We start from the raw sequence: 13853 nt of genomic DNA on the forward strand, positions 1-13853 counted from the left end.
ACCCCGGAGAATGAAGGTAAAGTAGGTCAATGACCAATATTTACCTGCATTTGCGGTGAGGCGCCCTCTGCTGGCTGTTCCTAGATCGTGGGAACTTTCCTAGAAAGCTCCCTGGCTCGAGTTCATAAGAGGGCGCCCTCTGCTGGTTCGCTAAATCCAGCCAATCCCTGCTTAGGTGTAGATGCGTTAGCCCACCCATGGACATTCAGACTGGCCTATGCCTTCCCTTCATTACTAATCCTACCAAGGGTTCTACAAAAGATAAGAGTGGAAAAGGTCAAGGAAATCTTGGTAGCACCATTCTGGCCTAAAAGAAACTGGTTCGGGGCCCTTGCCAACCTCAGGATAGAAGGACCTATAGAGCTGCCACCGGTCAGAAGCCTCCTCCACCACGGGCCAATATTTCAACCGGACCCCGAGAGGTTACATGTGAAGGCCTGGCTTTTGAGGTCTCAATCCTGAAGACCAGAAGATTGTCAGAAAGGGTCATTAGGACACTGCAGAAAAGCCGAAAGGCGGTAATAAACTCTATATATACCAGAAGATAGGGAAGACCTTTTTATCTCATTGAGTGCACTCAAACGACCTACCCCACACCAGCCGAACTTACAGTAGCTCGGATCATGGATTTTCTGCAAGAAGGGCTAGAGAATGGTCTCAGACCTAGCACCCTCAAAGTCCAGGTAGCGGCCCGAAAATCATATTTTGACCAGACATTAGCCGACCACCGATTGGACTAAAAGGTTTGACAGCAGCATCTCGCGTACCTCCAAAAACTACGAACCTAGTTCTGGCCTGGACCTGAAGGGGCACACACTACCACCTTTCAATCCCTTGCCATACATAGTCGTAGACAGACTGTCCTGGAAATCAGCCTTGCTGGTAGCAATAACTACAGCCAGGAGAGTGGGTAAACTATAAACTACAAATCGATCAACGAACCCTACTTGAAGATCCTGCAGGACCGACTTATTCTGGGATTCGATCTGTAATTTGTTCACAAAGTAGTCTGTTTCACAAGTCTCGGGAGATAATTCTTCCCTCTTATCAAGAGCCAGGAAACAAGGAAGAACAGGTCCGCACTTTGGACTCCATTACCTTCTGGTGACGCAAAAAAATAGCAAAGACCACAACCTGTTTGTTACCCTTAATTTTGTCTCAAAAAGGTGAAGACTTCCAGACTTCCAGATCCTCGATTGCTAACTGGATCAAGAGAGCAATCTCTGAGACATATCATGTCCAGGGCCTTCCACCACCAGAGAAATTTACGGCTCACTCTACCAGAGCAACATCTGTCTCCTGGGCCGAGAAAGCCAGTGCTTCCTTCGAGCTTGAATGCAGAGCTGCAACCTGGTCCTCTGTCCATACGTTCTTCAAGCAGTACAGGCTAGACCTGATGTCAGAAGAGGACTTAGCTTTCGGGAGAAAAGTCCTCCAAGCTGTAGTCACTCCATAAAAACATTACTCCTTGGGTACTGCTCCGGTGTGCTGTCGTGGGGGTTACTAGAGAAAATAGAATTAGACTTTTACCGGTAATTCTGTTTTCTAGTAACCCACCGGCAGTATGGGTAATCCATCCCTTTGCTTAAATGTAATTTGAAGCATTCCTTCTGTGGTCCTTTTATAATATCCTTCCTTCCTTCCTTCCTTCCTTCCTTCCTTCCTTCCTTCCTTCCTGAAACCGAATTACCAGTCTAATTCTATTTTTTAAAATATTTATTTAAATAACAAAAAAAAACACGTTGTGGGGACCCCTCTATTCTTGATAACCAGTCTTGCTCAAGAGGACAGCTGAGGATTGCAGGCCCCAGCTGTGAGTTTTGCCTGGCTGGTTACTGAAAATTCAGGGAAATCCATTCCATCTTTTCATTTATTTATAGCGGAGGTTGATGAATACCCCCATCAGCCTCTCATGATGTCACTTTTCATAGCAGCAGGGATAGGCTGAAGGGAGTAAGGGTATGTGCACACGTCAGGATTTTTTCCTGACAAAATCCTGAGAATTCTGCCAGAAATCTGCATGCTTTTTTCGCGCGGAATTTGCGCGTTTTTTGCGCGGATTTTTTGCTGATTTTTCCGTAATGTCCATTTTGATAAAAAATCCGCAAAAATAATGAGCATGTCCGGATTTTTTGCGGTATGCGTTTTTTTTGCGGAAAAAACGCTAACATATGCACAAAAAATGCGGAATGCATTCTAAATGATAGGATGCATAATGTTAGCGTTTTATAGCGTTTTTATGGCAAAATTCCGCAAAAAAAACGCTAAAAACCCGGACGTGTGCACATACCCTAATAGTCCCATCAGATGCCTGTTGTCTTTTATCACTTAAATGTAACTCTCGTCATTCTCCCCTGCTCGCTGATTGCTGGCAGAGCAGGGGAGAATGATGAGCGCGTGTTCAGCACCCGGTGTTGGGGAACAGCGCTTACTGTAACAATTTTATTTATTTTTTTTTCTTTCCCCGGCGATGATGCATGTCACATGGATGACATGCATGTGTGTTATGCGTATGCACATGTATGGGATGTTTTGTGGCCCGAGCAAACATTAAAAAAACGAACATGTCAGCGTGTTTTGCCCACGGACACATGGTCCGTGGAAACAAACTGACGTGCACAGACCTATTCACTTGATAGGCAAAAAGTGCTCCGTTCCTCCTGAGTCGCTCCGTATGGCTAAGTAGTACTGTGCAACGAAATATGGGCTATTGCCACGTTCAGAAGAAATTGTGGGACAAATTTTGGTGCCATTTTTACCTACTTTCTCTGTGAAAATGTAAAATTTTTGGCTAAAACAAAATTTTGGTGGTAAAAATGTAGTTATTTTGTCTTCACTGCCCAATGGTATAAAATTCTGTGATACCCATTCTGTCAATATGCACACCTATATGAATTCATTGAGAGGTGTAGTTCGTACAATGTCACTTATGTTGGGTTCTGGGCTTTCCCAGTGGGTCATGGCACCTGCAAACCATAACAGTAATATCTGGTGCTCCTTTCTTTCTGAGCTTTGCACTGTGCCTCAAAAGTACTGTATATACTCGAGTATAAGCAGAGACCCCTAATTTTGCCACAAAAAAATGGAAAAACTTAATGACTCGAGTATAATCCTAGGGTGGAAAATGCAGCAGCTACCGGTAAATGTCAAAAATAAAAATGGATACCAATAAAAGTAAAATTGAGACATCAGTAGGTTAACCCCTTAATCCCATATGACGTACTATCCCGTCGAGGTGGGGTGGGCCTTAATTCCCACTGACTGGATAGTACGTCATAGCGATCGGCCGCGCTCACGGGGGGAGCGCGGCCGATCGCAGCCGGGTGTCAGCTGACTATCGCAGCTGACATCCGGCACTATGTGCCAGGAGCGGTCACGGACCGCTCCCGGCACGTTAACCCCCCGCACGTTAACCCCCGGCACACCGCGATCAAACATCGCGGTGTGCCGGCGGTACAGGGAAGCATCGCGCAGGGAGGGGGCTCCCTGCGTTCTTCCCTGAGACGATCGGTACAAGGTGAAGTGCTCACCTTGTACCGAGCGTCTTCTCCCTGCAGGCCCCGGATCCAAAATGGCCGCATCCGGGTCCTGCAGGGAGTACTTCCGGGTCAGGAGCAGGCTGCAGCTGCAGCTCTGTAAGCCTGCAGCGATGTGAGTGAGATCGCCGATCTTACAGAGTGCTGTGCAAACTGTAAGATCGGCGATCTGTGATGTTCCCCCCCTGGGACAAAGTAAAAAAGTAAAAAAAAAAAAAAAAATTCCACATGTGTAAAAACAAAACAAAAATTACTAAATAAATTAAAAAAAATTATTCCCATAAATACATTTCTTTATCTAAAAAAACAAAAAAAAATAAAAGTACACATTTAGTATCGCCGCGTCTATAATGACCCAACCTATAAAACTGTCCCACTAGTTAACCCTTTCAGTGAACACCGTAAGAAAAAAAAAAGCCAAAAAACGCTTTATCATACCGCCGAACAAAAAGTGGAATAACACGCGATCAAAAAGACGGATGTAAATAACCATGGTACCGCTGAAAACGTCATCTTGTCCCGCAAAAAACGAGCTGCCACAAAGCATAATAAGCAAAAAAATAAAGTTATAGTCCTGAGAATAAAGCGATGCCAAAATAATTATTTTTTCTATAAAATAGCTTTTATCGTATAAAAGCGCCAAAACATTAAAAAAATGATATAAATGAGATCGCTGTAATCGTACTGACCCGACGAATAAAACGGCTTTATCAATTTTACCAAACGCGGAACGGTATAAACGCCTCCCCCAAAAGAAAATTCATGAATAGCTGGTTTTTGGTCATTCTGCCTCACAAAAATCGGAATAAATAATGATCAAAAACTGTCACGTGTCCAAAAATGTTACCAATAAAAACGTCAACTCGTCCCGCAAAAAACAAGACCTCAGATGACTCTGTGGACCAAAATATGGAAAAATTATAGGTCTCAAAATGTGGAGACGCAAAAACTTTTTTGCTATAAAAAAAAAAGCGTCTTTTAGTGTTTGACAGCTGCCAATCAAAAATCCGATATAAAAAACGCTATAATAGTAAATCAAACCCCCCTTCATCACCCCTTTAGTTAGGGAAAAATAATAAAATTAAAAAAATGTATTTCCATTTTCCCATCAGGGCTAGTGTTAGGTCTAGGGTTAGGGCTAGGGTTGGGTGTTGTGAATTCTGCTCTTGGGCTCCCTCCGGTGGTTATGACTGGTAGTGCTATGTTAGTTGGATCGCAGCATTTTCTCAGGTGTATCCATTTTTTGCAATCTGGGCTGGGCTATTTAAGTCCTGCTTTATCCTTTGGTCAGTGCCAGTTGTCCATTGTTTTTGGAGGATTCACATCCATTCCTGGTCTCTCCTAGTCTGCTGTTCATTTCTTCAAAGATAAGTCCTGGCCTTGTTTTTGCTGTCCACCTGCTGTGGACCATATAGCTCTGTGCTTTTTCATGTTTTGTTTTGTCCAGCTTTGTCTGTGAAGGATTTTTTGCAGCCAAGCTGTGTCTCTGGAGATGCAGATATACCCACCATGTCTTTAGTCAGATGTGGTGATTCGTATTTTCTGTGGTAGATATATTCTAGCGTTTTTATACTGACCGCATAGTACTCTGTTCTGTTCTTTCTTTTTAGCTAGTATGGCCTCCTATGCTAAATTCTGATTTCATTTCTGCTTATGTTATTTCCCTCTCCTCTCACAGTCAATATTTGTGGGGGCTGTCTATCCTTTGGGGATTTTCTCTGAGGCAAGATAGGTTTCCTGTTTCTGTCTTTAGGGGAAGTTAGTTCTTAGGCTGTGTCGAGGGGTCTAGGGAGTGTTAGGTACCCCCCACGGCTACTTCTAGTTGGGCTGCTAGGTTCAGGGTTTGCGGTCAGTACAGGGACCACCTTCTCCAGAGTCCGTCTCATGCTGCTCCTAGGCCACCAGATCATAACAGTTGGGGTTAGGGTTGGGGTTAGGGTTTGGATTATATTTACGGTTGGGATTAGGGTTGGGATTAGAATTAGGGGTGTGTCAGGGTTAGGGGTGTGGTTAGGGTTACCGTTGGGATTAGGGTTAGGGGTGTTGTTGGATTAGGGTTTCAGGTAGAATTGGGGAGTTTCCACTGTTCAGGCACATCAGTGGCTCTCCAAACGCGACATGGCGTCCGATCTCAATTCCAGCCAATTCTGCGTTTGAAAAAGTAAAACAGTGCTCCTTCCCTTCCGAGCCCTCCCATGCGCCCAAACAGGGGTTTACCCCAACATATGGGATATCAGTATACTCAGGACAAATTGGACAAAAACTTTTGGGGTCCAAGTTCTCTTGTTATCCTTGGGAAAATAAAAATGTGGGGGGCTAAAAATCATTTTTGTGGGAAAAATAAGATTTTTTTTATTTTCACGGCTCTGCGTTGTAAACTGCAGTGAAACACTTGGGGGTTCAAAGTTCTCACAACACATCTAGATAAGTTCCTTGGGAGGTCTAGTTTCCAATATGGGGTCACTTGTGGGGGGTTTCTACTGTTTGGGTACATCAGGGGCTCTGCAAATTCAACGTGATGCCTGCGGACCAATCCATGTAAGTCTGTATTCCAAATGGTGCTCCTTCCCTTCCGAGCTCTGCCATGCGCCCAAACAGTGCTTCCCCCCCACATATGGGGTATCGGCATACTCGGGAGAAATTGGACAACAGCTTTTGGGGTCCAATTTATCCTGTTACCCTTGTGAAAATACAAAACTGGGGACTAAAATCATTTTTGTGAAAAAAAAAAAAAAAGTTTTTATTTTCACGGCTCTGCGTTATAAACTGTAGTGAAACACTTGGGGGCTCAAAGCTCTCAAAACACATCTAGATAAGTTCCTTAGGGGGTCTACTTTCCAAAATGGTGTCACTTGTGGGTGGTTTCAATGTTTAGGCACATCAGGGGCTCTCCAAACGCAACATGGTATCCCATCTCAATTCCAGTCAATTTTGCATTGAAAAGTCAAATGGCGCTCCTTCCCTTCCGAGCTCTGCCATGCGCCCAAACAATGGTTTACACCCACATATTGGGTATCGGCGTACTCAGAACAAATTGTACAACAACTTTTGGGGTCCATTTTCTCCTGTTACCCTTGGTAAAATAAAACAAATTGGAGCTGAAATAAATTTTGTGTGAAAAAAAGTTAAATGTTCATTTTTATTTAAACATTCCAAAAATTCCTGTAAAACACCTGAAGGGTTAATAAACTTCTTGAATGTGGTTTTGAGCACCTTGAGGGGTGCAGTTTTTAGAATGGTGTCACACTTGGGTATTTTCTATCATATAGATACCTCAAAATGACTTCAAATGAGATGTGGTCCCTAAAAAAAAAAATGGTGTTGTAAAAATGAGAGATTGCTGGTCAACTTTTAACCCTTAACTCCCTAACAAAAAAAATTTTGGTTCCAAAATTGTGCTGATGTAAAGTAGATATGTGGGAAATGTTACTTATTAAGTATTTTGCATGACATATCTCTATGATTTAAAGGTATAAAAATTCAAAGTTGGAAAATTGCGAAATGTTCAAAATTTTCACCAAATTTCCATTTTTTTCTCAAACACAAGTTATATCGAATAAATTTTACTACTAACATGAAGTACAATTCGTCACGAGAAAATGTCAGAATCGCCAGGATCCGTTGAAGCGTTCCAGAGTTATAACCTCATAAAGGGACTGTGGTCAGAATTGCAAAAATTGGCCCGGTCATTAACGTGCAAACCACCCTCGGGGCTTAATGGGTTAAGTGTTTTTGAATATCCATATTCAAATCAGGAGCACCATATAATGCTCCATACAAAATACGCCCCATATCATCATCATAATAATAATAATAATCTTTATATAGCGCCAACACATTCCGCAGCGCTTTACAGTTTAACAGTATCAAACACAACAGTCATAAGTAACAATGTTAACAATACAATAATTAAAGCGAAATAAAACGACCCTGCTCGTGAGAGCTTACAATCTACAATGAGGTGGGGGAGATACAAAGCACAGGTGTGTATTTACAATGATGGTCCAGCCATCTTCAGAGGGTGGGGGATAGATGGGGATAGTGAATGGGCTACACACACAAACATAAAATGAGTTTGATTAGTGACTGTGGTAGGCCGCTCTGAACAAATTTGTTTTGTGGGAGCGCCTAAAGCTATGCAAATTGTGGATGGTCCTAATATCTGGGGTAGAGCATTCCAGAGGATTGGTGCAGCATGGGAGAAGTCTTTGAGTCGGGAAAGTCATTTGCAGAGCGCAGCGGTCAGTTAGGCCGATAGACAGAAATGAGGGAGGAGATGTAAGGGGGTGCCGCACTGTGGAGAGCTTTGTGGGTGAGAACAAGTACTTTGAATTGTATCCTGTAATGACTGGCAAAGAGCGGACGCGTCCAAGTAACGATTAGCCAGATGGACAACCCTGGCTGCTGCATTAAGGATAGACTAGAGAGGGGAAAGTCGCGTGAGGGGGAGGCCAATTAATAGAGTGTTGCAGTAGTCCAGGCGGGAGTGGATCAGGGCGACAGTGAGGGTTTTCGTTTCCATGGTGAGAAAAGGGCAGATTCTAAAGATGTTCTTTAGGTGTAAGCAAGGGGTTATTTGGCATGCACTCAGCCTATATAAAGGCGAGGTGCTGGTGTAATGGACCAATGACCCTGATACAATAGAGTTTCAAAATTCACCGCACTGTCTGTAGATCAATTATGCAAAAAGTTATATCAATTTATTAAGAAGAACTAGGAGCGTAACAGAATATTGCAGTATATGCGACTTACAACGTTTCGGCTCAACCAGAGCCTTTGTCACGTATTCGCTGTGAAAAAAAGAAATATACAAAAAAAACAAAACAAAATAACATAAATGAAAATGACATAAGTTGTCAAAACAATGGTGGGTCGTCCTAGGGATAAAAGAGGGAAAGACACATGTCCACCAACAGAAACATACAGGGACGTCTGTAGAAGTGACGAATCGGGGATCGAGTGTTGGGGTAGAGTACAAAAAGATCCTGCGTATCCTGCGGGTAGGGATGGTATAGTGAGTATCAATAAATGGTAGGGTATAAACATTAGCCAGAGAGAGAAAAGAGATGATAGAAATCCCATTGCAGATACCATACATGTAAATCACATGACCTAATAATAACATAATGCTCCAAGACCCATAGTCTGTGACAGTTGCACAGGTAGTTACCTTATTCCAGTTAGAGAATAGCGTGCAGAGAGGGAAAAAGTCCCAGCGGTGAGATATAAGCTCTGCGGGAAATAGTGAATAATGGTTAGCTTGGATAAGCTAGGGGAAATGTGCCCATAGAGACTGGCAAAATACCTTAAACAATGCACTGAGTACGTTTATAGAGGCTCCCTTCAGTTTGTGTGGACCTGTTAAAGTAAATGGTATGTATGTAGCACTACTGCAATGCCCAATATGTGTCGGGGAGGAAGGGGGGAGAAATAGTATCAGCTATTTACCTGTGGATTTGGGATATAGAGCGGCGCTCCCGCGCTATGCTCAGGTGCAGCGTGTGCCTGGTCTGCAGCAGGGACAGCGTGTGTGCATTAAATCACCGCCGGACCGGAAGTGGATAGTGCGGACCGGAAGTGACATATCGCTACTGTTTGGGGCCTCAGTGCGCATGTCTAGTCTCTGTTGTGGCAACCCTGTAACTATGCGCTGCCTGTAGCTCAGAATAATAATAATAATCTTTATTTTTATATAGCGCTAACATATTCCGCAGCGCTTTACAGTTTGCACACATTATCATCGCTGTCCCCGATGGGGCTCACAATCTAAATTCCCTATCAGTATGTCTTTGGAGTGTGGGAGGACACCGGAGTGCCCGGAGGAAACCCACGCAAACACGGAGAGAACATACAAACTCTTTGCAGATGTTGTCCAAGGTGGGATTAGAACCCAGGACCCCAGCGCTGCAAGGCTGCAGTGCTAACCACTGCGCCACCGTGCTGCCCTGGGACACTATGTGACAATGTTAAAGGTCTAGGCGAGAGTAATATGAGGCCTGGGGACCACGTAATGGCCGCAATAGGTATCAATCCGCTGCAGGATCCTAAGATAATTGGAATGAGGTATAAATAAAAACATATGAATAAAGACAAAACACAACAAAGGGGGGAAGGCATTCTAAGTTAGAGGGCTAGGGGCAACTCACCCAGTCTAGTATTAGTAGATCTTATGCAATCATAAATTAGCGGGTCTGTAAAGAAAGAGATAGTTATTAAATGGATTAACAAGGCTCATACTAACCAATCAATCTCCCTATTGAGTCCTTTTGGGGTCAGAGTGTCTTTAAGCGCTGCGGAATATGTTAGCGCTATATAAAAATAAAGATTATTATTATTATTATTCTGAGCTACAGGCAGCGCATAGTTACAGGGTTGCCACAACAGAGACTAGACATGCGCACTGAGGCCCCCAACAGTATATGTCACTTCCGGTCCGCACTATCCACTTCCGGTCCGGCGGTGATTTAATGCACACACGCTGTCCCTGCTGCAGACCAGGCACACGCTGCACCTGAGCATAGCGCGGGAGCGCCGCTCTATATCCCAAATCCACAGGTAAATAGCTGATACTATTTCTCCCCCCTTCCTCCCCGACGCATATTGGGCATTGCAGTAGTGCTACATACATACCATTTACTTTAACAGGTCCACACAAACTGAAGGGAGCCTCTATAAACGTACTCAGTGCATTGTTTAAGGTATTTTGCCAGTCTCTATGGGCACATTTCCCCTAGCTTATCCAAGCTAACCATTATTCACTATTTCCCGCAGAGCTTATATCTCACCGCTGGGACTTTTTCCCTCTCTGCACGCTATTCTCTAACTGGAATAAGGTAACTACCTGTGCAACTGTCACAGACTATGGGTCTTGGAGCATTATGTTATTATTAGGTCATATGGTATCTGCAATGGGATTTCTATCATCTCTTTTCTCTCTCTGGCTAATGTTTATACCCTACCATTTATTGATACTCACTATACCATCCCTACCCGCAGGATACGCAGGATCTTTTTGTACTCTACCCCAACACTCGATCCCCGATTCGTCACTTCTACAGACGTCCCTGTATGTTTCTGTTGGTGGACATGTGTCTTTCCCTCTTTTATCCCTAGGACGACCCACCATTGTTTTGACAACTTATCATGTCATTTTCATTTATGTTATTTTGTTTTGTTTTTTTTGTATATTTCTTTTTTTCACAGCGAATACGTGACAAAGGCTCTGGTTGAGCCGAAACGTTGTAAATCGCATATACTGCAATATTCTGTTACGCTCCTAGTTCTTCTTAATAAATTGATATAACTTTTTGCATAATTGATCTACAGAGAGTGCGGTGAATTTTGAAACTCTACTTTTGGTGTAAGCAGCACGAGCACGCAAGAGATTGTATATGGGAGGTGAAGGAGAGATCAGAGTCAAACATAACACCCAGACAGCACGCCTGCTGCCGGGGTGTTATTATGGTGCCACCCACGGAGAGGGAAATGTCAGATTTAGGGAGGTTAGTAGACGGCGGGAGCAGAAGTAGTTCTGGAGAGGTTGAGTTTCAGATAGAGAGCGGACATGATATTGGAGACTACAGACAGTCAGTGGCGTTCTGTAGTACAGCGGGAGTAAGGTCAGGGGATGACTTGTATAGTTGTGTGTCATTAGCATAAAGATGGTACTGAAAGCCAAATCTGCTGATGGCCTGTCCAATTGGGGCCAAGGAGGGAGAAGAGAAGGGGGCCAAGGACTGAGCCCTGAGGTACCCCGACAGTGAGAGGAAGAGGAGATGAAGTGGAGCCAGAGAACAGAACAATGAAGGAGCGGTCAGAAAGGTAGGAAGAGAACCAGGAGAGAGCAGTGTCCCCTAATGCCTAGTGATTGGAGCATAGAGAGTAGGAGAGGGTGGTCAGCAGTGTCGAAAGGTCGAGAAGAATGAGAAGAGTGGTCACCATTGCGTTTTGCTGTCAGAAGGTCATTGGTCACTTTGAGTGCAGTTTCAGTCGAATGTAGGGGGTGGAAACCGGACTGTGAAGGGTCTAGGAGGGAGTGAGTGGAGAGGTAACTGTTAAGGCGGTAGTAAATCAGGCGCTCCAAGAGTTTAGAGATGAAGGGGAGATAGGAGACTGGTCTGTAGTTATGTGGGCAGGATGGGTCGAGAGCGGGTTTCTTTAGTAATGGAGTAATGATACTGTTCAAAGGAGGATGGGAAAATGCCAGAGGAGAGGGAGAGATTAAAGATTGTAGTTAGGTGAGTTGTGAAAGCTGAAGAGCGAGAGACTGGAGGAGGTGTGAGGGAATGGGGTCGGTGGTGCATGTAGTCGGACGAGAAGAAGAGAGGAGCCTGGAGACTTCTTCTTCTGTGATGGGATCGAATGTGGAGACTGAGCCAGGGGAAATGCAGGGAGGGATGGGAGTCACTGAACTTGGTGACTGGGAAAGATTTCCTGACAGATATTGTCTATTTTCTCTATGAAGTGGGAGGCCAGGTCATCAGCACAGATGTCTGTGATAGGGGCTTGTGCTTTTGGCCTGAGGAGGGAGTGAAAGGTGTCATAAAGTTTCTTGGGGTTGTTGAATAGTGAGGAGATCAGGGTGGTGAAGTAGGTCTGGTTGGCGAGGTGAAGGGCAGAGTTATAGGTTCTTAACATGAATTTGAAGTGTGTGAAGTCTTCTGGTGTGCGTCTTTTCCTCCATAAGCGTTCAGCACACCTAGAGCATCGCTGGAGAAATCGGGTTTGCGATGTGAGCCAGGGCTGTTTCACTCTGTGTTTGGAGGTTCTGAGGGTGAGGGGTGCTACTTGGTCAAGGGTGCTTCTAAGAGTGTCATTGTAGTGATGTACAGCCAGATCAGGACAGGAAAAAGAAGAGATTGGGGACAATGATGTGTAGGTATTCTGAAAGTGTATGAGGGTTAATGGCATGTAGATTTCTGAATGTGCGGTAGGTAGGAGTGTGCTGGGGTGGGCGAGGATTTGTGAAGGAGAGAATGTTGTGGTCAGAGAGGGGAAGCGGTGAGTTATCTAGGTAGGAGATTGAACAGAGCCGGACAAAGACCAGGTCCAGGGTGTTACCGTCTTTGTGTGTTTCAGAGGTTGATAGCTGTGAGAGGCCTAGAGAAGTGGTTAGTGATAGAAGCTGGGATGCAGATGTGGAAGTGGGGCTGTTTATGGGGATGTTGAAGTCTCCCAGGATAAGGGTTGGGAGTTCTGAGGACATGAAGTGCGGCAGCCAGGCAGAGAAATGGTCCAGGAAGTGGGTGGGTGAGCCTGGGGGCCGGTATATGACCGCTACTCTGAGGGAGAGGGGACAAAAGAGCCTGATGGTGTGGACCTCCAAAAGAAGGGAATGAGCGTGATGGAGCTGGGGGGATGACCTGGAAGGTGCATTGTGGGGAGAGAAGTATGCCGACTCCACCACCATGTCTGTTTGTGGGTCTCGGGGAATGTGAGAATTGTAAGCCACCATGGGAAATGGCGGCAGGAGAGACGTGTCAGAATCCTGAATCCAGGTTTCCGTGAGGGCCAGCAGATTCAGAGAATTTTTCAGAAAGTAATTGTGTAGGAAAGGAAGCTTGTTGCATACAGACCGTGGATTCCAAAGGGCACAATTAAAAGAAGATGGAGTGCACATAATATTAGTAATATTATTAAGGTTTATTGTTGGTAAAATATTTGAAGGGTTTCTGAGGGATGTTGTTCTGGATTATCTCAATGAGAATAACTGTTTAACTCCATATCAGCATGGGTTTATGAGAAATCGCTCCTGTCAAACCAATCTAATCAGTTTTTATGAAGAGGTAAGCTATAGGCTGGACAACGGTGAGTCATTGGACGTGGTATATCTCGATTTTTCCAAAGCGTTTGATACCGTGCCGCACAAGAGGTTGGTACACAAAATGAGAATGCTTGGTCTGGGGGAAAATGTGTGTAAATGGGTTAGTAACTGGCTTAGTGATAGAAAGCAGAGGGTGGTTATAAATGGTATAGTCTCTAACTAGGTCGCTGTGACCAGTGGGGTACCGCAGGGGTCGGTATTGGGACCTGTTCTCTTCAACATATTCATTAATGATCTGGTAGAAGGTTTACACAGTAAAATATCGATATTTGTAGATGATACAAAACTATGTAAAGCAGTTAATACAAGAGAAGATAGTATTCTGCTACAGATGGATCTGAATAGGTTGGAAACTTGGGCTGAAAGGTGGCAGATGAGGTTTAACAATGATAAATGTAAGGTTATACACATGGGAAGAAGGAATCAATAGCACCATTACACACTGAATGGGAAACCACTGGGTAAATCTGACAGGGAGAAGGACTTGGGGATCC

General features: G+C 44.3%; 1 protein-coding gene across 4 annotated transcripts in view; it reads left to right on the plus strand.

Annotated features, from left to right (window-relative positions):
- Nucleotides 1-13853, plus strand: part of MTG1 (mitochondrial ribosome associated GTPase 1) — a 321942-nt gene that overhangs the window by 29913 nt on the left and 278176 nt on the right. The gene's annotated exons all lie outside the window — the stretch shown is intronic.

This window comes from Ranitomeya imitator, chromosome 2, assembly GCF_032444005.1.
Source record: "Ranitomeya imitator isolate aRanImi1 chromosome 2, aRanImi1.pri, whole genome shotgun sequence".
Classification (NCBI taxonomy): Eukaryota; Metazoa; Chordata; class Amphibia; order Anura; family Dendrobatidae; genus Ranitomeya; species Ranitomeya imitator.